The sequence below is a fragment of the Bubalus bubalis genome, chromosome 8 (genome assembly GCF_019923935.1).
Source record: "Bubalus bubalis isolate 160015118507 breed Murrah chromosome 8, NDDB_SH_1, whole genome shotgun sequence".
Classification (NCBI taxonomy): Eukaryota; Metazoa; Chordata; class Mammalia; order Artiodactyla; family Bovidae; genus Bubalus; species Bubalus bubalis.
Window position 1 is genome coordinate 114,007,212 of NC_059164.1, and position 20,357 is coordinate 114,027,568.

The 20,357-nt window shown below is 44.0% G+C and overlaps 1 protein-coding gene across 9 annotated transcripts in view; it reads left to right on the forward strand.

Moving 5' to 3' along the window:
* The first annotated feature begins 3,201 nt into the window (after positions 1-3,201).
* The window catches only part of GALNT11 (polypeptide N-acetylgalactosaminyltransferase 11), a 54,466-nt gene continuing 37,310 nt past the window's right edge, over positions 3,202-20,357 (forward strand). For 3 of the 9 annotated variants that reach the window (XM_044947103.2, XR_006553017.2, XR_006553018.2), the window contains exon 1: positions 3,204-3,443. The gene's annotated coding sequence lies outside the window, so the exon portion shown is untranslated. Of the gene's footprint in view, positions 3,444-3,503; positions 3,926-17,059; positions 17,279-18,545; positions 18,801-20,357 lie in introns of those variants that run through there. The other 6 variants (XM_044947104.2, XM_006049611.4, XM_006049613.4 and 3 more) reach the window with 6 other exon arrangements.

Genomic DNA, 20,357 nt, shown 5'->3' on the forward strand with positions numbered 1-20,357 from the left:
AGACTTAGAATCACTAAACATAGCTTCTGCTGGAGAAAATATAGTTTTATATAGCAGGAAACAACTCATCTATTTAAGCTCATTCTATCAACAACTGAATGTCAGCTCAGGCCAGGTGTGCATCTAGGTGCTGGGACACAGCAGACAATGGAGCAGGTAAACATCTGTCTTTTCATTGAGCTTATGTTCTTTAAAATAATATATACACTGTAAAAAAAAAAAAAAAAGAACCAGTTTATAATGTCTTTAAATCCATGGTGTTTGGCAAAATACTCTATAAAATCTACTGCTAGAAAGAGATGGGGGAAACCTGTGCCCATATGGTACAGGGCTTCCCAGGTGGTGCTAGTGGTAAGGAATCCACCTGCTGATGCAGGAGATGCAGGTTCAATCCCTGGGTCAGGAAGATTCCCTGGGTAGGTAATGGCAACCCACTCCAGAATTCTTGCCTGGAAAATTCTATGGGCAGAGGAGCCTTGGGGGCCACAATCCATGGGGTGCTGAGCCCACACAGCACACATGTTTGTTACAGGTGGTTAGGGTAACTTGATTGAGCTTTTACAAGTCAATCTGGCAGAACAAAGTAATAGCCACATTATTATTACATTCTTGGCACATATTTATACCTTAGCTGCTTCTAGAAAGTAATAAAAAATCAATTGTAATAAATTGATGAATCTATTAAAGTTAGGGTAATATACAAAATAAAAGTTATGTAGCCAAAGGCAAAAAGAGAATTGTAGTATAAATTCAGAGAATATTCTTGTTTGGTAAGCATAAATAAAGCTGTTGTAAATACCAACATTGAACCAAGGGAGGGGGGAGGGAATTGTTCTTTTTCTTAGAGCCATGGGCCTAACATTGTCTCAGTTTTTTAATGCAATTTAGTTCAGGTACTAGATAACATGAATGAGTCTTAGAAATGATGTAGAAGGTTGCCTAAACAGTTTCCTCTTGAATATTATTTCAGCTGACTCTGGAAGAGAAAACGAATCAGAATTGACATCCTAGTGTTTGGTGTGATTGAAAGGAAATCCATACTTGCCCGTAGGTGGCAATTTGGGTTTTTGTATAGAAATTTTAAAATTTGATTCGTATTCTGGAGCTAGTTGAGAAGAATCTGCTCACCTGCACAGTGCTTGTCACGGAACTGTTTTGGGTATGACCAAAAGCTCAGTGAGAGTCGCTCAGTCGTGTCTGACTTTCTGCGACCCCGTGGACTGTAGCCTACCAGGCTCCTCTGTCCATGGAATTCTCCAGGCCAGAATACTGGAGTGGGTAGCCGTTCCCTAAGCCTTAAATTAGCCAGAGAATTCTGTAAGAAAAGCATACTTCCAGGAATTTATCTAAGACACACAGACACGAAATAAAAAAAGAGCCAACACTTACTGAGCGCTCACTATGTTTCATGCCCCTTGGTAAGCACTCTGCATAGATTATCTCATTTCATCCATACAACTTTATAAGATATTAAATAGTTCCTGTTGTTATTGCCATTTCATAAACCAGAAAACTAATGTTAGAACTTCTCCAGGGTTAGCATTGCCAGATTTAGCAAATAAAAGTACAAAACAGGGACTTCCCCAATGGCCCAGTGGGTAAAACTCTGAGCTCCCACTGTGAGGGGTACAAGGGTTCTATTCCTGGTCAGGGACCTAAGATACATGCTGTACAGCTGAAAAAGAACAAAAAGTACAGGATGCCCAGGTGAATTTGAATTTTGGATAAACAATAATAATAGTATAAGTATGTCCCATGTATTCCTTGGGATATACCAATGAATTGTTTTCTTTTAACTGAAATTTAAATTTTAGGCCTCCTGTATTTCCTCTGGCAACTATATCTATGGACAAATGAACACAGCCCATATACAGGCTTAATTCACCCAGCCTCAAAGACCCTGGGTTTAAATGCCATACTGTAAAAAGTATTTTCATGTCATTCTAATGGTAAAAAATTGGAGCTTCCCTGTAGCTCAGTTGGTAAAGAATCTGCCTGCAATGCACGAGACTTGGGTTTGATTCCTGAGTTGGGAAGATCCCCTGGAGAGGAAATGGCAAACCACTGCAGTATTCTTGCGTGGAGAATCCCACTGACAAAGGAGCCTGCCGTGGACTACAGTCCATGGGCTCACAAGAGTCGGACATGACTTAATGACAAAACCACCACCAGTTGAAGTTAACGAAAACTTCAACTTCTGGAATCGTACGGTTGCACGTTAATTTGATGGGACAGGATGAACCCATCTGAAGTAAGAGCTAGAAACAGATCTGCTCCAGACCCGTCAGAAGGACAAATATTTAAATACCATCAAGAGTTGAGGGTGGAGCACTGGCAGGTCTCCCGCACTGACTGTACCCTGGGACACTGATCTCAAACTTTTTATACATAAATCATCTGGAGACCTCGGTAAAATGCATATTTTAATTACTAAGATGGTCTGGCGTGGGGCCTGTTGAATAACAAAAAAAATGCATAACCTACACATTGAGTATTACGGTTTATTCAGTGGACAAAACCAAGGACTTAAGCCTGGAATGCAGTCTCTCAGATAGCTCTGAGGGACTGCTCTGAAGAGGTAAGGGAGGAGCCAGGATTGATAAGAATTTCTGCAACAAAGGTCAGACAGTGGGAACTTAAAAGTTTAAAGAAAATCAGATATTGCAAGGAAAGGAATTTAGTGCTTTTCTATGCACGGGAAGAGGCAAGAGTCTGGGCTTATTGAGATCATTCCTCTGATATACAGCCTGGCCAAAACCAGAGCCAGAATCCTATTCCTTCCCATAGGCGGAGTGCACAGTTCGGGGGTGGCGAGGTGGCTGGGGGCTGCGGCAGGCCTCACTGCAATGTGATGGCTTGAGGACTGCAATACCCTTGGCTCACCGCTCTGTGGCTGGAGTCAGCATTTCTAGAAAGCTCCCCGCCTGCCTCCCCATGTGCCTTGCTGGTGTGCTCTACTTTTCCACTCTCGTCACCAGCTCCTGATATTTTAACTCAAGCTTCTGCCCAGCCTTGACATTTTTAACCCATCATAACTGGGACCGCACGTCTTTTAATATGTTTAAGACATCTGTCCTTAATGAGCCCGTGTATACAAGAGCTAAGGACGCGCAGCCCGCAGGACTGACCCCGCCTAGCTCACCAGCAGGGGCGGGGCCGCGGCGCGTCCGCAGTGGGCGGTGACGTCAGCGCGGGGGCCGCGGCCCGCTGGTCACGTGGCGCTCGCGGGCGCGCGCTCCGGCCGAGGCTGCGGGGCGGGCACGGGTTGAGCCCGTCGTGGGGGCGGCGGGGAGGAAAGCCCCTGTGTGCCCGGGGCTACGTTTCCTGCCAGGCGGCTCCGCCCGCTGCGGCGGCGAATGCGGCTCGGAGGCGGGCCGCGGCGGGAGGGAGGATGTCCCAGCCCGAGTCCCGAGAGGCCGGGGTGCTGCGCTGACGGCGTCGGGGTGAGTAGCGGCTGCCCGGCGGCGTGTGAGCCCGCGCGGCCTCCGTCCGTCTCCTCAGCGCCTCAGGCGAGCGGCCGCGGCCCCGGCTGCCCCGAGGGGGCGAGCGCGGGCGGCTTCCTCCGCCTCAGCCGCCGCCTGCCTCCGCGGGGTCTGGGGCCGCAGACCCGGCGTGCGGCCGGGGTGGCCTGAGGAGACGCCGGGCCCTGTGGGGGCGGCGGGCGGCGCGAGGAGCCACCCCCGGCCCAGCCGGCGCGCCTGGGAAAACGCGGTGCCCCAGAAACGACTGCGGGGAATGGCAAACGTCTAGACTCCGGAGCGCCTCGAGCAGTGCACCCCTGGGACCCAGCCGTCGGTTTCCACAGTATTCGGGCAGTGTGCAACCGTTACTTGAAAGATTTTTGAAGAAAAACACAATTTTGCTTTCTTCATGGTTGGGTTGTGCCATTCAGGCTTTGACCGGGTCCTCGCAGGGCATTCGGTGGGTGAGCATCTGAAGTTTGCCTTTTCCGTTTTTTTGCAGTGCACTTGTTGAAGAAATTGGGTTCCTTGCACAGTTGCCCAAGCTCTTAACATACGTGTGTTTTAAATACAGAAATATCGAGCCCCCACCCTCCTCCATTTCGGGTTGATTTCACCCTTTAAGGAATTTGAATACGCTCGCGATGGAAGAGCTTCGTGTATTTTTCTCATCGAAGATATTTCGTCCTGCGTGCCTTTTTACTCTGTGTTAGGAATGGAATCGGTTGGTTGGTTTTCCAAATTTAAGATGAAATTATAACTTTGAAATGCTTCTCACGCTGCCGTGCACCAATAAAATACCAATAAAATATTGTGGTGGTAGTTTCGTCCCCCGAAATAACAAGCCAGACCTCCCCCCACCCCCCCGCCCCTTTAACTCCTTTCAGTTCTTTGCTATTACCTAGATAAATACCATATGTTAAGTTCTACTCTGCCTTGAGAAAAAAATCGAAACCAGAAAGCCTCTCTACCCTCAGTATATATCAGCTGAGGTTTTCAAGTTAAACGTCGTGAAATAGTCCGCGCTTTTCCTGCCTTCTCTTGACAGTTCCTGTGCTGTTCTTTGCAAATTGAATTCTATCTTCACTTCTCTTTTTTAGTCTTTTGTTATTGTGGTAACGTACACATAACTTGAAGTTTCTTGTTCTAACCGTTTTTAAAGCATACAGCTCAGGTACTAAGTACATTCACAATATTGTGTCACCATAACCACTATTTCCAAAAGTTTTTTACTCTAAACACAAAGGCCAGTAACTCCCCTCTTCCCCTCCCCCCAGTCCCTTCTGTCTCTGAATTTGTTTGTTCTAGATGCCTCACAGAATTGAAATCATACAATATTTGCCCTGTTCAGCTTATTTCACGTCAGTTTTCAAGGTTCATCCACGCTGTAATGTTTCTCAGACTTCGTTCCTTTGTATGGCTGGATACATACCTACATATGGCAGAGCGGTTATATAACAATTTGTTTATCCATTGATGGACACTAGGTTGCTGCCATTTTTTGCCTAAGGTGAATAACGCTGCTGTGAACATGTGTTTACACGTGTCTGTATAAGTCTCCTTTTTTGATTCTTTGGGATATACATACCTTGGTGTGGAATTGCTAGGTCATATGGTAAATCTGTGTGCGTTTTGACTTGTTTTATTTTTAAAGAACCCTTCCCCTCCATTTTAAAAGTTTTATTGAATTTGTTACACTATTGTTCTCTCTTTTGAGTTTTTGGCCATGAGGCATGTGGAACCTTAGTTCCCGACCAGGGATTGAACCCGCACACCCTGCATTTGAAAGTGCTCCTCACTGTCACTAAGACTTAACTGAGTGTTGTTTTTATTCCTCCTTTCTCCCTCAGGGTCCCATATCTGGTCAAGCTGACAAGTGCGGGCAGTTCTGCCTCTGATTCTCCATGCCACTCACTTTCACAGCTCTATTGCAAACCATGAATGCCTCTTTTTGGGATTTTTTTTTTTTTCCCCTAACTGGCTCCCTGGTTCTTGATTTTATTTCCCTCTGTCTCAAATCATTTTATACATTGTTCCTAGGATTTTCTTCCTAAGGTGCATTTGCTTAAAAACCCTAGTTAGCTTCCTTTTGCTTGTAGAATGAGTTAATTCTCACCCTCAGGGTCATAGCCCCAACCTGTCCTCATAGAATTAATCAGTTCCACTAACCTTAACCAGATGTGTGTATTCCTTGTAACCAACCGTCCTACTTACTATTCTGTTTGAAAAATGGAAAACAAATACATGTTGCAGTTTCTTTAGACTTCAGCTTTCTGCTTGAGATATTTTAGCTTTTGGGCCATTGAAATCTTAATCTTTAAAGTCAAACTTAAATCTTAAGTTCTATAAGGCATTTTCTTTAAGTTTTTTTTTTTAATATACAAATTTAATTTGTCCTTTGTACTTGTTTCTATATACTGTGGTTTATATCTGTATTGTAGCATTTTTTGGAGTTTGCTTTAGGAAATACCTAGTTTTTCACCCGATTTATTATTTCTTTAGGATTTTTATTCTTAGAGAAATTGGGATTATTGGCCAAAGGATATAAAGGTTTTTAAGGGCTTTCCTGGTGGCTCAGACGGTGAAAATTCTGCCTGTAATGTAGGAAACCGAAAGTTGAATCTCTGGGTGGGGAAAATCTGGAGAAGATGGAATGGCAACACACTCCGGTATTCTTGCCTGGAGAGTTACATGGACAGAGGAACCTGGTGGGCCCATGGGGTCACAAAGAATCGGGCACCGCTAAGCAACTAACACTTTAACTTTTCAAGAGTTGGAAAATAGTATCTTATTTTTATTTGCCTGTCTGTAGTAATTATTACGGAGAAGGCACTGGCACCCCACTCCAGCACTCTTGCCTGGAAAATCCCATGGACGGAGGAGCCTGGTGGGCTGCAGTCCATGGGGTCGCTAGGAGTTGGACACAACTGAGCGACTTCACTTTCACTTTTCACTTTCATGCACAGGAGAAGGAAATGGCAACCCACTCCAGTGTTCTTGCCTGGAGAATCCCAGGGACGGGGGAGCCTGGTGGCCTGCCGTCTGTGGGGTCGCACAGAGTCGGACACGACTGAAGCGACTTAGCAGCAGCAGCAGTAATTATTGAGACTGAAGACTTTTTCATATGTGTTTCCCTGTTCATCCAAGTTGTTTCATTTATCAATATAGCTGACCTTTGAATGGTGCAGATATGAACTGCATGCACAGGTCCGTTAATTTGCAGATTTTTTTCAACAGTAAATACTGCAGTACAGCAAAAGCTGCAACTGGTTGGACCCTGCAGTACAGAGGTGCTGAAGATATGGAGGGCCTACCATATAGGTGGGTTTTCCAACTGCCTGGAAGGCTGGCATGTCTACCTGCCTTGTTGTTCAAGGGTTCGAAAAATGTTACACGTAGAGTCCCAGCCCCAGTGTTACAGAACAGAGTTTCTCAAACTTGGCACTGTTGACATTTTGAGCCAGATAATTCTTCATTGTTGGGGGCTGTTCTGTGCATTTGTAGGGGATTTAGCAACATCCCTGGCCTCTCCCTACCAGGTGTTAGCAGGATCCCTGGTCATGGCAACCAAAAACATTTCCAGACATCACCAAAAGACTCTGGTGGTGCTGAGTTTCCCCAGACATTGCCAAATATCTCGGACTCTGGCTGAGACCCACTGGAGTATAGAGAGTGGACTTGGAGCCAGGAGCCCAACTTCAGTGGGGCAGTTCACTCTTCTGATACTCTGTGTCTGTACATAGCTTGAAACAGGCATTTCCATGTGAACATTCTGTGTTCTGCAGGCTAGTTTGTAAAGTTGATCTCCAATGAATCTTGTGTTAAATAATGAGGAGGAAGCAGAAGTGAGGCGAAAACAGTTAATACATACAAATACACAACCCATAAGGACAGACTACTAGAATCTGTGTCCTGCGATTCCAGGGACAAGAATTAGTTGAGGACTTAATCACCTAAGCACATTATAACCCCTGGAAACCAACCTACATACAGAGTCAAAGGAGCATTTGGTTGTTGGGTAAGATATATATGTATATATGTCAATACACACTTAGGTATATACGTATAAAGACGTATAAAAGTTTTACTTTGCAAAATTTCAGACAGTAAAGTGATTGTACATAAGTTATTAATGATTAGTTTTTTAATGTTATTTTCATCATTATGGACTCATGGATAGTTATCTTTACTTTGGGTTATAATGCAGTACCACTTCATTTTGTTGCTTAAATTGTTTTAGGTATGGCCTTTGTAAGCTCTTTCATTTCGTTCCATCTCTTCCTTTAACACATCCCCATCATTCTGGGATTTCATTTTCCTGGGGTTTTTTGTGTGTCATTTTCTTTATGGCACTACAAGGTACTTCAGGCTCATCTTACATATTTCCTTTCCCAGTCCAAGAGTCAGTCATTTCTTCAAGGAGCTTTGGTTCTTCTTATTGGAGAATTCTGTTAGAAACCAAGAATTGGGCACTAGGTATGCTTGTTGTCACGGGAGTGTTATTCTTCTAGACCCTCTCAGCTGATTAGCCAGAAAATGTATGTGTACATATATGGACTGTTCATTAGGGTTCTCAAGGCAAGAATACTGAAGTGGTTTGCCATTCCCTTCTCCAGTGGGCCACATTTTGTCAGAACTCTCCACCATGACCCGTCCATCTTGGGTGGCCCTACACGGCATGGCTCACAGTTTCATTGAGTTAGATAAGGCTGTGGTCAGTGTGATCAGATTGGTTAGTTTTCTGGGATTGTGGTTTTTAGTTCGTCTGCCCTCTGATGGAGAAGGATAAGAGGCTGATGGAAGCTTCCTGTGGGAGAGACTGACTGAGGGGGACTGGGTCTTGTTCTGATGGGCAGGGCCACGCTCAGTAAATCTTTAATCCAATTTTCTGTTGATGGTTGGAGCTGTGTTCCCTCCCTGCTGTTTACCTGGGGCCAAACTATGGTGGACATGTGAAAAAAAGTGAAATCCTCAGTTGTGTCTGACTCTTTGCAACCCCATGGACTGTAGCCTACCAGGCTCCTCTGTAATGGGATTTTCCAGGCAATAATCCTGGAGTGGGTTGCCATTTCCTTCTTCAGGAGACCTTCCCGACCCAGGGATTGAACCCAGGTCTCCCACATTGTAGGCAGATGCTTTACTGTCTGAGCTACCAGGGAACATGAGTTTGGGTGAACTCCGGGAGTTGGTGATGGACAGGGAGGCCTGGTGTGCTGCGATTCATGGGGTTGCAAAGAGCCGGACACAACTGAGCGACTGAACTGAAACTATGGTGGAGGTAATGAAGATAATGGCGAGCTCCTTCAAAAGATCCCATACATGCACTGCTGCACTCACTGCCCCCAACCCTGCAGCAGGCCACTACTGACCCACGCCTCCACTGGAGACTCCTGGACACTCATGGACAAGTCTGGGTCAGTCTCTTGTGGGGTCACTGCTCCTTTCTCCTGGGTCCTGGTGCACAAGGTTCTGTTTGTGAGTCTCTTTCCCAGTCCTGTGTAAGTTCTGGCAGCTCTATGGTGGGGTTAATGGTGACGTCCTTCAAGAGGGCTTATGCCATACCCAAGTCCATCCTAAAGGAGATCAGTCCGGAATATTCATTGGAAGGACTGATGTTGAAGCTGAAACTAAAACTTTGGCCACCTGATGCGAAGAACTGACTCATTTGAAAAGACCCTGATGCTGGGAAAGATTGAAGGCAGGAGGAGAAGGGGATGACAGAGTATGAGATGGTTGGATGGCATCACTGACTCAAGGGACATGAGTTTGAGTAAACTCTGGGAGTTGGTGATGGACAGGGAGGCCTGGCGTGCTGTGGTCTGTGGGGTCGCAAAGAGTTGGACACGACTGAACAACAGACCTAAACATATGGGCATATATGTGTAACAGTCTATCTAAAGCTAACATGTTAAGCTAAAGACGTGTACATACTGGTATCTTGAACTCTAATCCATTTGGATGCTATAACTGTCCCTCTAAGCACTTCTTTTGCTGTATCCCACAAATTTTGATAAGTTGTATTTTCATTTTAATTAAGTCCAAAATATGTTAAAATTTCTCTTGAGACTCTAATTTCCAGATACCTGGGGGTGTGGGGGAGGGTATTTTTGCCTTTCTGTTTCTGATTTCTAGTTTAATTCCACTTCATCCAAGAATATACTTTGTATGATTTCTGTTCTTTTAAATCAGTTCAAGTGTGTTTTATGGCCCAGAATATGATCTACATTGGTGAATTGTGGGCTGGAAAAAGACTGTGTAGTCAGCTGTTGTCTATTAATGTCAATTAGATCAAGTTGATTTATAGTGCTGCTCAGGGCATCTGTTTCCTTACTGATTTTTCTGTCTACTCGATCTGTTGTTACTGCCAGTGTTGTTGAAGTCTTTAACTTTTTTCCTCAGGTTTTGCTTCAAGTGTTTTGATTCCTTGTTAGGTATACACAGGTTCAAGATTGTTATGTCTTCCTGGAGAATTGACCTCTTTATTATCATATAATGACCCCGTTTATCCCTAATTATCCAATGAAATCTGCTCTGTCTGAAGTTAATGTGGTTACTTTAGCTTTCTTTTGGTTACTGTTAGCATGGAAAAGGAAATGGCAACCCACTCCAGTGTTCTTGCCTGGAGAATCCCAGGGATGGGGGAGTCTGGTGGGCTGCCGTCTATGGGGTCACACAGAGTCGGACACGACTGAAGCGACTTAGCAGCAGCAGCAGCATGGCTTTCCATCCTTTTACTTTTTGTTGTTCTTGTTAGTTACTAAGTCCTGACTTTTTGTGGCCCCGTGGACTGCAGCACGCCAGGCTTTCCTATCTCCTGGAGATTGCTCAAACTCATGTCCATCGAATCAGTGATGCCATCCAACCATCTCATCCTTTGTTGCCCCCTTCTCCTGCCCTCAGTCTTTCCCAGCATCAGGGTCTTTTCCAGTGAGTCAGCTCTTCACATCAGGTGGCCAAAATATTGGAGCTTCAGCTTCAGCATCAGTCCTTCCAATGAATATTCAGGGTTGATTTCCTTTAGGATTGACTGGTTTGATCTTCTGTCCAGAGTCTTCTCCAACACCACAGTTCTAAAGCATCAGTTCTTCGTCTCTCAGCCTCCTTATGGTCCAACTCTCACATCCATACACGATTACTGGAAAAACCATATTTGGGGACCATTATTCTGCCTACCGTTATTCTGAAAGAGATGGAATACCAGACCACCTGATCTGCCTCTTGAGAGATTTGTATGCAGGTCAGGAAGCAACAGTTAGAACTGGACATGGAACAACAGACTGGTTCCAAATAGGAAAAGGAGTACATCAAGGATGTATATTGTCACCCTGTTTATTTAACTTATATGCAGAGTACATAATGAGAAACGCTGGACTGGAAGAAACACAAGCTGGAATCAAGATTGCCGGGAGAAATATCAATAACCTCAGACATGCAGATGACACCACCCTTATGGCAGAAAGTGAAGAGGAACTAAAAAGCCTCTTGATGAAAGTGAAAGTGGAGAGTGAAAAAGTTGGCTTAAAGTTCAACATTCAGAAAATGAAGATCATGGCATCCGGTCCCATCACTTCATGGGAAATAGATGGGGAAACAGTGGAAACAGTGTCAGACTTTATTTTTCTGGGCTCCAGAATCACTGCAGATGGTGATTGCAGCCATGAAATTAAAAGACACTTACTCCTAGGAAGGAAGGTTATGACCAATCTAGATAGCATATTCAAAAGCAGAGACATTACTTGGCCAACAAAGGTCCGTCTAGTCAAGGCTATGGTTTTTCCATTGGTCATGTATAGATGTGAGAGTTGGACTGTGAAGAAGGCTGAGCGCGGAAGAATTGATGCTTTTGAACTGTGGTGTTGGAGAAGACTCTTGAGAGTCCCTTGGACTGCAAGGAGATCCAACCAGTCCATTCTGAAGGAGATCAGCCCTGAGATTTCTTTGGAAGGAATGATGCTAAAGCTGAAACTCCAGTACTTTGGCCACCTCATGCGAAGAGTTGACTCCTTGGAAAAGAGTGCTGGGAGGGATTGGGGGCAGGAGGAGAAGGGGACGAAAGAGGATGAGATGGCTGGATGGCATTGATGACTTGATGGACATGAGTCTGAGTGAACTCTGGGAGTTGGTGATGGACAGGGAGGCCTGGCGTGCTGCGCCTCACGGGGTCGCAAAGAGTCGGACACGACTGAGCGACTGATCTGATCTGATCCGATCTGATTCTGCCTACCACATAGCATATCATTATATTTCTTAAAAATTTTTTTTTGGTGATTTCCCTAGAGATTACAATATACATTTTAAACTAACCCCTGAATCTGCCTTAAAGTAACGTAATTCTGGTGTCTCAGTGGTGAAGAATCTTCCTGCCAACACAGGAAGGTTTTGATTCCTGGGTTGAGAAGATCCCCTGGAGGAGGAAATGGCAACACGCTCCAGTATTCATGCCTGGAAAATCCAATGGACAGAGGAGCCTGGTGGACTACACTCCACGGGATCATAAAAGAGTCAGACACGAGTTAGCAACTAAACAACAATGATAATATTGCTTGGTGTGTGTATAGGTTTCTCCCACCCACCCCTGTGACCTTGTTGTCATTCACTTACCAGAGTGCTGTGATCACCCAGTTGCTGTGTGGTAGTTTAGTTGTTAAGTCGTGTCCGACTGTTTTTGCAACCCCCATGGACTGTAGCCCACCATGCTCCTCTGTCCTTGGGATTTCCCAGGCAAGAATATTGGAATGGGTTGCCATTTCCTCCTCCAGGGGATCTTCCTGACCCAGGAATTGAACCCGTGTCTCCTGCATTGCAGGCAGACTCTTGACTGCTGAGCCAGTGGGAATGCCCTTGTTCTGTTATTTTGTTCTGCCCTGTTCTGGTTGTCTTTTAGGTCAGATAAGGATAAGAAAAGTAAAGGATTTTATTTTCAGTGTATTTATCCCTTCTCTGATGCTCTTATTTTCTTTATGTAGATCCAGGTTTCTGACCTGTATCATTTTTCTTCTGCTTGAAGGTTTTTTTTTTCCATTTTTTTGCAGGACAGGGCTGCTTGTGATGAGTTTGTCAGTTTGTTTTATTTTTTTAAAATGAAAAAGCCTTTATTTTTCCTTCATTTTGAATAATAATATCCATGAATATAGAATTCTGAGGTGGTAGTGGGGTTTCATACTTTAAATATTTTACTCTGCTCTTGCTTGCATGATGAGAAGTCCACTGTAATTCTCTTTCCTCTGTAGATAAAATGTTCTTCCCTCCCTGTAGCTTCTTTCAAGATTTTGTATTTGTCTTTTGATTGTCTGAATGTGATATACCTAAGTGAGGTTTTTTTTTTTTTTTAGGGTACTTAATGTGTTTGGTTGTACTCTCAGCTTCCTAGGGTCTGTTGTTAATTTTGGAAAGTTCTTGGCCATTATTATTTCAAATATTTTTTCTGCTTCCTTTTTTCCTTCTGATATTCCAGTAACGTGTATGTGTTATACTTTCTGAAATTGCCCCATGGTTTTTGGATATTCTGTTGATTTCATTCTTTTTTCTCTTTGCATTTAGGTTGGCAGAGTGTCTGTCGACCTGTATTCCAGCTCGCCGCTCCTTTCTCTGGCTGTGGGGTCTCTGAGGCGCCCACGGAAGGCCTTCCTCGTAGCTTTGGCAGTGCTGTTGGTGTTTAGCATGTCCTTTTGATTCTTTCTCACTGTTTCCATCATCCTCCTATTCTTGCATGTTGTCTTTTTCCATTAGAGCCCTTAACATGTTAATGACAGATATTTTAAATTCCTTGTCTGCCAGTCCCCAAATCGGTGTCATCTAATTCTGGTTCTAATGATTGCTTTGTCTTGGTGACTGTTTTCTCTTTTATTAAGCTTTGCGTTTTGTTGTTGTTGTTGAAAGACTGTTATCTCGTGTCAGGTAATAGAGGTTGGCAGTGTTTAATGTTGGCAGTAGTCTCAGGTTCCGAGGCTTCGGATGCTTCTAGTGCCCTGTTCGTATAAGTACTGTTCCCCAGAGAGAGTCTGTGTCAGCTCTGAGTGCTGAGTCACTTTAATCATGTCCTACTTTTGCAACGCCATGGACTGTATCCCACTAGGCTCCTCTGTCTGTTGGATTCTCCAGGCAAGAATACTGGAGTGGGTTGCCTTGCCTCCCTCCAGGGGATCTGCCTGACCCAGGGACCAAACCCATGTCTCTTACGTCTACCTGCATTGGCAGAGTGCCGCCTGGGAAACCTGCATCAGCTGTAACACACTGGTATTCTATTTGGAGCCCTGCTGGTGTTATGCTGAAGTGTGAGGAAGGGTAAGAATTCTGTAATCTTCCAATTAAATCTCAGCCTGTGTCTGTGACCTTCACAAGTGTTCTCCATTGCTGTAGCTTTATTCCTCCGTGCAACCCACTCCCTTCCCTAGCTGCGGTTTCCAGTCTGTTTTATAGAAGCCTTCACCTTTGTTGATTACTTTTTCTCGTGGTGGCTCAGATGCTTAAGAATCTGCCTGCAGTGCAGGAGACCTAGGATTGATCCCTGGGTCAGGAAGATCCCCTGTTAAACGGTATGCAGTCCACTCCGGTGTTCTTGCCTGGAGAATCCCATGGACAAAGGAGCCTGGTGGGCTACAGTCCATGGGGTCACAAAGAATTGGACAGGACTGAATAGAAAGGAGAGAGAAGAAAGCCTTCCTCAGCGATCAATGCAAAGAAATAGAGGAAGACAACAGAATGGGAAAGACTAGAGATCTCTTCAAGAAAATTAGAGATACCAAGGGAACATTTCATGCAAAGATGGGCTCTATAAAGGACAGAAATTGTACGGACCTAACAGAAGCAGAAGATATTAAGAAGAGGTGGCAAGAATACACAGAAGAACTGTACAAAAAAGATCTTTACCACACAGATAATCACGATGGTGTGATCACTCACCTAGAGCCAGACATCCTGAAATGTGAAGTCAAGTGGGCCTTAGAAAGCATCACTACCAACAAAGCTAGTGGAGGTGATGGAATTCCAGTTGAGCTATTCCAAATCCTGAAAGATGATGCTGTGAAAATGCTGCACTCAGTATGCCAGCAAATTTGGAAAACTCAGCAGTGGCCACAGGACTGGAAAAGGTCAGTTTTCATTCCAATCCCAAAGAAAGGCAATGCCAAAGAATGCTCAAACTACCGCACAATTGCACTCATCTCACACGCTGGTAAAGTAATGCTCAAAATTCTCCAAGCCAGGCTTCATCAATATGTGAACCGTGAACTTGCAGATGTTCAAGCTGGTTTTAGAAAAGACAGAGGAACCAGAGATCAAATTGCCAACATCCGCTGGATCATGGAAAAAGCAAGAGAGTTCCAGAAAAACATGTATTTCTGCCTTATTGACTATGCCTAAGCCTTTGACTGTGTGGATCACAATAAACTGTGGAAAATTCAAGAGATGGGAATACCAGACCACCTGACCTGCCTTTTGAGAAACCTATATGCAGGTCAGGAAGCAACAGTTAGAACCGGACATGGAACAACAGACTGGTTCCAAATAGGAAAAAGAGTACGTCAAGGCTGTATATTGCCACCCTGCTTATTTAACTTCTATACAGAGTACATCATGAGAAATGCTGGGCTGGAAGAAGCACAAGCTGGAATCAAGATTGCTGGGAGAAATATCAATAACCTCAGATATGCAGATGACACCACCCTTATGGCAGAAAGTGAAGAGGAACTAAGGAGCCTCTTGATGAAAGTGAAAGAGGAGAGTGAAAAAGTTGGCTTAAAGCTCAACATTCAGAAAACGAAGATCATGGCATCTGGTCCCATCACTTCTTGGGAAATAAATGGGGAAACAGTGGAAACAGTGTCAGACTTTATTTTTCTGGGCTCCAAAATCACTGCAGATGGTGATTGCAGCCATGAAATTAAAAGACGCTTACTCCTTGGAAGGAAGGTTATGACCAACCTAGAGAGCATACAGAGACATTACTTTGCCAACAAAGGTCCATCTAGTCAAAGCTATGGTTTTTTCCAGTAGCCATGTATGGATGTGAGAGTTGGACTGTGAAGAAAGCTGAGTGCTGAAGAATTGATGCTTTTGAACTGTGGTGTTGGAGAAGACTCTTGAGAGTCCCTTGGACTGCAAGGAGATCCAACCAGTCCATCCTAAAGGAGACCAGTCCTGGGTGTTCATTGGGAGGACTGATGCTGAGGCTGAAACTCCAGTGCTTGGGCCACCTCATGCGAAGAGTTGATTCATTGGAAAAGACTCTGACACTGGGAGGGATTGGGGGCAGGAGGAGAAGGGGACGACAGAGAATGAGATGGCTGGATGGCATCACTGACTCGATGGACGTGAGTCGGAGTGAACTCCGGGAGTTGGTGATGGACAGAGAGGCCTGGAGTGCTGCGATTCATGGGGTTGCAGAGTAGGACACAACTGAGCAAGTGAACTGAATGACTAACACTTTTCCCCCTCAGGTTTGACTGGAGGGCTGGGAGGGGCTGGAGGAATGTCTTTCTTAATCTAGAGAAAGCTCTGGTGTCTTTTCCCCCTGGAGGATATGCCTGTGTTAGGAAGAAGACTCTCTGCAGTGATTATTCTTCTCCTCCCCTGCCTTAGTCCTCTGGGGATCGGTCTGGGGCCTGCACACACACTGTGGTGGGATCCCTGGGGGTAAAGCCGTCAGAGGTGTGGCCCCTCCCTGCTCCAGACTGATTCTCCTAGTCTCTCCCTTTCAGGCCAGTTTATGGTGCGGCTTCTGCTCCAGGTAAGCAGATCTCAGCTGTGTGTCTCCAGGTTTTCAGCGGTAGTTTGAACAGTAACCTTTGTTCTCTGATGGGTTCAAAAGTCATTGATTTTCGGTTTATTTTTGTACAGATAGACGAGGTGGCTTCTAAGCCCTTTTAATATAGGAGCTGAAAGCATGCTTTTTAACTTAGATTTTATGACTTGTTACCATCTTGAGTGAACCAGATGCATAGGTTCAGGACTGCAGTGTTGTACCTGAGAGTTGCTTGTGTTGGCTGCATTTGATCTTCATATTTTCCTGCTAATTAACAGTTATTTCAAGCTACATTGCCTTCGAGCTTTTGATTTCCTTGGAAAAGCTTATCACTTTGAAATTTTTTTTTTTTTTTTTGCTAGTTGGAAAAATATCTTGCAGCTGTTCAGAAGAACTTCTTAAATAATTTTATTTAGTTGTTTGCTGTGCTGGGTCTTCACTGCTTTTGCTCTGGCTTTTTCTAGTAGTGGTGAGTAGGGGCTACTCTTGGTTGTGGTGCTCCATCTTCTCAATGCAGGAGACTTGTTTGATCCTTGGGCTGGGAAGATCCCCTGGAGAAGGGAGTGGCCACCCACTCCAGTATTCTTGCCTGGAGAATCCCATGGACACAGGAGCCTGATGGGCTACAGTCCACGGGATCACCAGAGTTGGACACGACTTAAGAGGCTAAACCACTACCACCACCTGGGAAGCCCCCTGAAGCAAACCCTGAGATAAAAGTTCAGATCCACATGGTGAGTAATCCGGGACACACCAGCGGGGGAATGAGGAAGTGAGGGCAGGAGAGCCAGACAGTAAGGGGCGTGTTTTCCAGCCAGTTGCCGCTGTGTGCAGTGAGAGCCTAGTCATGCTGGGAACAGGGGCCAGTAGAGAATGCGGGTGGCAGTTTCTCTGGCTCTGAGGGGGCTGGCTGCTTCTACAGCCCACTGTGAGGGCCGCCGCTTGGGAGGGCCCATTCCCCCAGAGTGTGGGCCCGCCCGGCAGGTGGACAGGTGGACTGCAGAGGCTGGAGATGCGGTGCTGGCGCTTGGAAGTCAGCCCCGCGCAGGATGGTGAGGCTCCAGAGGATGTGCAGGTGACGCTGTCTGCTGTATGATTTCCTGCGGCCTGAGTCAACAGGAGCAGCTAGGAGTGGAACTGGCTGTTTGCCAAGTAGATTCGTTTGCTTTTTAAACCTCCTGAGGTGGTAGAATGCATTCAGAAATGAGTGTCTGAAAAAAACCCAATATTCCGTCACAGTATGGTTTTCTCATGTCTCTTTTTAGCAGTGCCTAGCCTGTTCCCTTTCAAATACAAAAGGCGACAGTTTAGAACATAACCCTGGCCTTGTGCTTCTGGTAATGGCAGTCTGGGTAGCTTCACTCAAGATAGTTGATGCTCCTGAAAAGCCTGAGAATTTAAAAATAGTAAAGAATTACTGGGTTCCAATTTTAGGAGATGATAGAAATCCAGAGAGGTGAACGAACATCTTGTTTGGGAGGAGAGTTACTGATACCTTGACTCTTGTGGGAAATGTAAATTTATGTTAAAAAAAGAAAATCACTGGATGACTTCTATTTTTTTTTTTTTTAAGGAATGGCAAATTGAGAATCACTGTTTCTTATTTACCAGATGGTTACAAAGTAATGAAGGACATAAGGTCACTGGGATTCAAATCTGGTTTCTCCCCTTACTAGCTGTGTATCCTTAAAGCAAGGTACTTAATTTCTCTAAAACAAAGAGGGGAAAAGATAAGACTCGATGTTCTCTTCCTGTCTGTCTTACGCCCTGGAGTATTTTCTGTTCTGTTTTTTGTTCGTCTTTGCACACTTGACTAATGTACATAAACCGCTCTGTCAGCGCTGTACACCACTAGAGACTCTTGACACGCTTGCAGAGTAAAACCGTCAGTAGCCATGGTTTAGGGACTGTCAGCTCCACTAGTGTCTTTGGGCCCTGGGGCAAAGCGGCTGCAGAGGCCGTGCTGACCATGGATGGATGTGTGCTTGTAGGCATTCTGTGTGTTTGGATATCTCAGAACACTTATTTCTGACAACTATTTTTTTTCTTTTTCATTCATTTCATCTTTATCTGATATACTTTTGACTTAATCTTCCTTCTTATGGGCAGAAAGGGAACAAGCAGTAATAGTTTTTGTGGTTTTGGGGGTTGTGTTTATGCACTGTTCATTTTATGCATCTCCATGAGAAGTTGCAGTCTGGGGCGTACCCTGCGTGGTCTCGTGGTTAGGACTTGGTGCTTTCACTGTCATGGCCTGGGTTCAGTCTCTGGTCTGGGAAGTGATCCCACAAGCCATTTCATGCAGCCAAAAAAAAAAAAAAGTTGCAATCTGGAGGCTGGTCAGCAGCTTTTGGAGTTTTGAATTTGAATTGCTTTAGCTGGGGGACGTGCCCTGACACGTAGAACCACACTTATTTTCTCTCTTTCCTCTTCATAATCTGCTTGGCTTCTGACTACATTTGAGTTTAAATCCCTGTGTTGACAAGATATGGGCTGTTTCTGCTGGGACTGAAGAAAAGATCAAATGTCAGCCGCAGTCAGGGCATTTCTTGAGGATGCCTGGCAGTCTTGACCAGATCCATGGGGTCAGAAATGAGGTAAAGTATGACCGTTGTAATAAAGAAGCTTTAGTATGTATACTAGGATACAGAGTTAGAAAGACCTTGAGAGTAATGATTCCATGAAGTAAATGTTGGTTGTGCAGGCCCTTTTGAGCCTGTGGTCACTTTCTTCTTCCTGTCTTCTGTAGGTCTTACCTAGGGAGAGCTGCTCCTTACTGGAGCATTTGATGGGAGAGAGTATTAAAGAACAATAGTTAGCCTCATTAGCTTCAATCAGCCCTTATTCACTGACAAAGCAGGTGTCCTAAACTTGGTAATTTTAAGTAATTTGTCATATTTTCTATCCTTTTGGTTTTCTTTAGTGTTTAAATTTGCTTTTGTCTCCATCCAGTCAACATTATCATGTGGTTTTCCTCTGCATTTGAGATATCATATATAGACACTTACATGTGTTTATGCTCCTTGATTTTCTTATAGAGAGGACATTCATAAATATCAAAAGGTCAAAGGATTATTCCCAGAGAGCTCGTGATGTCTGGAATTTGCTCTGAACCTTTCCTAGTTCAATAATTGTAATTATGAAATACATTTCTTTCTAGCCTTCAGAGTAGATAAGGAATGGGAAAGAAAGTGTGTATTTTTGTGTTGTCATCACTTGGTAATTTTACAGGGTATGTAGGAAAGGCACTGTTATAAATCAGTATTGACTCTAGCTGAGGCAAAATATGACTCTCTTTCTTGGAAAAAGCGACAAAATGTTTACTGTTTGACCCTTTGGAATATATACTGATGAGAAAACAGCTGGAAACTACTGAAAGGTAAATACTTAACATTTAGAGATAAATATGATGATAATTATTTGGTACTGAAGGAAAGTGAGGGCTGTCCTGTTTGATTAAATAGAATTGTCTCAGTCTTGTAGTAAAAAAAAGGTGGCTATTGAAAGAGGCATGCTAATTTCAGACTAGATAATGATTTAATAGAGAAAACGTAATTTTTCAAATCCTTCTAGAATATTTGTTCAGTGTCCAAATTTTATTGTCAAATTTTTGACAATTTAATGGATTTAAAATATTTCTTCCCTTAAGGATGCTAAAATCTCTTTGCTTCTGAAGTTAAAAGGCCATATATTTCATTTGAAGCCTTAAAATATTTAATCCTCCCCAAATTGGTTCTTGTTTTTAAATTAGGAAGCTTTTTCCTAAGAAAAATTTTACCTTTATTATTAAAGAAATACATACTCTTTTATATTTCTTTTTAAATGAAGAAAAGTAGAATATTATCCATAGTGCTACTAACTTGAGTCTATTACATTTATTTTTCATGAATTACAAATAGCAATATAATGTTTTGTGGCTAGGGTAGGAAGATTAAAAATAACTGGTAGAATTTACAGCAAAACAATGATAGACTTCAGGGTTTTTTAAAATTTTAACTTCTTGTTCATCTACATTTTGACGAGAAAGACAACTTTTGGGGAAAACAACTTTGTTTTTCTGAGTTGCTGTCTGGGCCTTTTACATGATAATAACTCCTGGTCAGGATGCTCGCACTTTGCCACTTTGCTTTTCCCAGGGCATCGTTTAAAATAGC